Below are 4,689 nucleotides of genomic sequence, written 5' to 3' on the forward strand. Positions count from 1 at the left end.
TATTCCAAAGATAGGTGAGTTAATCTCGCTAAAACCCTTTGTGCCTTAACTATGTATTAGGTTTTTTGTTTTTTTGTTTTTTGTTTTTTGCGGCACGCAGGCCTCTCACTGTTGTGGCCTCTCCCGTTGCGGAGCACAGGCTCCAGTCGCGCAGGCTCAGCGGCCATGGCTCACGGGCCCAGCCGCTCCGCGGCATGTGGGATCTTCCCGGACTGGGGCACGAACCCGCGTCCCCTGCATCGGCAGGCGGACTCTCAACCACTGCGCCACCAGGGAAGCCCGTATTAGTTATTTTTATTAGGGTATAATTTACATATGATTGTGTAAGTTTAAGGTATACGATGTGTTGATTTCATACATTTATATATTGCAGTATGATTATCACCATAGCTTTAGCTAACACCTCTATCACATGACATAATTAACGTTCCTCTTTTGTGGTGAGAACATTTAAAATCCAGTCTGTTAGCAATTTTGAAGTACTGTATATAAAACAGTATTGCTAACTATAGTCACTATACCTAAAATGGTTTAGGCGGTACCAGACATAGCCTTAAAAAACATTCAACCAAGGGATTCATTTGTTCTCAATTCTCTTTCAAACTTTCTGAATATTTCAAGGAAAAAGTAGCAGTTTAACACATCTCTAAAACTTGCTGTTCTCACTTTCAACAAAGAGAAAGAAGCCCTCAAGCTCAAGTCTCTGGCAGATCTAACGGAAATGCATAAAGTGATTTTGCTTTTTTTGTATTATTTTTATGGTTTCATGGCAGTTGACACTGGCAGTGCGAATAAAGCAGATAGTGGTATAAATTTTCCATTTAAATAAATCTATTGATATTAAATAGTGAGTAGAAAAGAAAATAGTGAGTAGGTTCAAAGGAAAATATGAAGGAACAATGTGAGTACAGTCGGCCCTCAGCGTCCACGGGTTCCACGTCTGCAGATTAACCAGCCGGGGATGGACTGCGTGAATACACAAATGCAGAACCCACGGATACAGAGGGCTGACTGTACTACACCATTTTATAAAGGGACTTGAGCGTCCTTGGATTTTGGTATCCATGGGGGTCCTGGAACCAATCCCCCACAGATATGAGGGGCAACTGCAGTTGCAAACATACTACGGCAAAAATCATGAAAGTGAGATCCAAATGCCTCAGGTGTGGCAAATACAGATATACACTAAGGGATGCCTGGAAGTAGAGGTCCCCCTAGTGTGTGCTGTGCCCAGAGAACACTCAGGAAGCTGACCAATGGCGAAGCCCTGCCTCCAGAGGAAGCCAGGACCTCAAAGCGCCCCTGAGACAGGGCACAGTACAAGATGGCAGACACGGCTGAACTCAGAGGTGAGTCTCCTGCTCATGGGCCTGGGCAGAGGTCAGCAGTGGGTGCAACAGTTCAAGAGGCTCTGGGAAAGAGGGTGGACCGGACAGGCAGCATCAGCATCTACGTACACCAGGAGTCTCACGAGAGAAAAGCAGACTTCCCTTAGGACCAAGTGAGGGTCAGGCAAATGCCTGATGCACTTCCTTGGAAGCTGGTGTCTCCTGCATTCCCTGCCATCCATGCAACTGAGGGCAATAGCTGGAAGGAAGCAGTTTCAGGTGGTAAAGACACCCACTGGACCTTTCCAAGCGGCGTTGCAAAACAACTCGATGGCATCTCTGGGCAAATGGGATATTCAACTCCATCTATGATCCCATGATTTTCTATGCGTTTTTGGCTCATCCATTTGTGATGTTCATTGGAGGGGGACATAGGTGAAGAGGTCTAGCTTGCTTTTCAAACCACTTGTGTTCCTTCTCCCTGTGACTCGTAGGCCAGGCTCACCCACAGACAGAGACTGCCTTCTCACTGTCCTCTGGCCAGCTGGCCACCAAAACCATGCCCTGGACATGCATGGGGAGGGCATGCAGGGGACTCCCTATGCCTCCTCCCTCAAACAGCACAAATGACAAGACACAGACCAGCTCTCCAGGAGCTCCCAGGCTCTTGGGCGAGAGAGTTATATGAATAACTCACTCTAAAACCTAACAGCTACCACTTCTGAGGGACCTGCCCTGTGCCAGGCACATTATTGAATCCTCACGAGAAACTCCCCATCGCGCACATGAGGGAACTCAGAGAGGGGAAGTGGTGAGCAGCCAGGGTGTGACACAGGCTGTTTTGTGGACCCAGGTCTCTGTGCCTCAAAGGCCACAGTCTTGCCATCCCACTGCCCCCCTCCCCAGCCTCACAGGGAAATGGGTGTTGTGATGGTACCATCCAGAGTGTTGGGAGATCACGGATTTAATTCTGCTTAGGGCAACGAGAGAAGCCCCCAGAGAAGGTGATATTTGAGCTGAGATCTTAAGGACTTGGTTGGCAAAGCAAAATAATCTAGACTATGTTCATTCATAGATTCATTCATTCCATGCTGTATTTCCATGGTAGGTACTAGGTACTAGGAATTTGGTGGTGAAAAGACAGAGCTCCTATTTTCCTAGCAGAGGAGACAAAAAAAAAAAAAAAGAATGAATAAAGTTACCTCTAATTGTGCTGTGAAGAGATGAATAAGGAACTGAAATGGCGAATACAGGGGAAATCTATTTTAAGACAGTCAGGGGATGTCTTTCTGAGGAGGTGACATTTTTGCTGAGCAAGAATGATGAGGTGATGGTGCTATTCATATAAAGTGAGAGTGAGTGTTCCAGGCAGAAAGAATGGTATGTGCAAAGGCCCTGAGGCTACAAAGGGAATTGTATGTTCATGGAACTGAAAGATAAGAATGTTTGGAAACAAGTGAGTCCAAGGAAAAGCATTGCTCAAAAGGAAGCTGGGGAGAGAGGACAGAGCCAGATGGTGTAGGTCCTATTCTAAGTGCAGTGGGAGGTTCCTGATGGGTTTTTGGCTTGGAAGTTATATAATGCAATTTACCCTCTAAGATCAGGGCTCAGTTCCCTCATCAGTAAAATGGGAGTAAATAAGAGAATGCACAGATAAATGCAAATCAAAACTGCAATGAGGTACCACCTCACACTGGTCAGAATGGCCATTATTAAAAACTCTACAGGGCCTCCCTGGTGGCGCAGTGGTTAAGAATACGCCTGCCAATGCAGGGGACACAGGTTCGAGCCCTGGTCCGGGAAGATCCCACATGCCACGGAGCAACCAAACCCGTGCACCACAACTACTAAGCCTGTGCTCCAGAGCCCACGAACCACAACTACTGAGCCCACGTGCCACAACTACTGAGCCCGCGTGCCACAACTACTGAAGCCCACATGCCTAGAGCCCGTGCTCTGCAACAAGAGAAGCCCCCGCTCACCACAACTAGGGAGAAGCCCGCGTGCAGCAACGAAGACCCAACGCAGCCAAAAATAAATAAATAAATTTATAAAAAATAAAAACTCTACAAATAACAAATGCTGGAGACAGTGTGGAGAAAAGGGAACCCTCCTACACTGTTGGTGGGAATGTAAATTGGTGCAGCCACTATGGAGAACAGTATGGAGGTTCCTCAAAAAACTATGATCCAGCAATCTCACTCCTGGGCATATATCTGGAGAAAACTGTAGTCAAAAAGATACATGCATCCTTATGTTCATAGAAGCACTATTCACCTGAATGAATAGTGACATGGAAACAACCTCAATGTCCACAGACAGATGAATGGATAAAGAAGATGTACTATATACATATACAGCGGAATATTACTCAGCCATGAAAAAGAATGAAATAATGCCATTTGCAGCAACATGGATGGACCTAGAGATTATCATGCTAAGTAAAATAAGTCAGAAAGAGAAAGACAAATGCCATATGATATCACTTATAGGTGGAATCTAAAATATGACACAAATGAACATATCTGTGGAACAGACTCACAGACATAGACTTGTGGTTGCCAAGGGGGAAGGGGGTGGCGGAGAGATGGACTGGGAGTTTGGGGTTAGCAGATGCAAGCTATTATATACAGAATGGATAAGCTATTATATACAGAATCCTACTGTATAGCACAGGGAACTATATACAATATCCTGTGATAAACCATAATAGAAAAGAATATGAAAAAGAATGTATGCATATGTACAACTGAATCACTTTGCTATATAGCAGAAATTAATACAACACTGTAATTCAACTATACTTGAATAAAACAAAATTTAAAAAAAATAAGAGAATGCATTTTTTAAAAGTACCCTGCTTGGTCAGAGGATGGATTGAAGATGTTCTGAAATGTGATCTTGCATCAAAATCACCTGGGGTGCTTGTAAAACTCAAGACTTCCGGGACCCACTCCCAGAGACTCTGATGCAATAGGTCTGGGGGAGGCCCAAGAATATGAATTGCTAACAAGTTCCCAGGTGTTGCTACTGCTGCTAGTCTGAGGACCCCACTTTGAGAACTCTTGGATTAGAGAGAACAATAAAGAAGTGGGAGGTGCCATTGGGATGCTGTTGCAATCATGAAGAGCTGGTGGAGTAAAATGAAGTCAGTGAGATGGAGAAAAGTGATCCAGAAGAGTTTTATCCTGGAGGTACCATGGACAAGACTAGCCAATAGAGTGGCTGTTGGGGATGAGGGAAAAGGAGAAATCGGACACGAAACTCCTGGATCTCTGGATCTCTGCTTGAGCAACTTGGCAATGATAGTGCCAGAAACTGAAACGGGGAACCCTTAAGGATGGGTGAATTTGGAAATAAG

The sequence above is a fragment of the Leucopleurus acutus genome, assembly GCF_964270905.1.
Source record: "Leucopleurus acutus genome assembly, chromosome: 3".
NCBI lineage: Eukaryota > Metazoa > Chordata > Mammalia > Artiodactyla > Delphinidae > Leucopleurus > Leucopleurus acutus.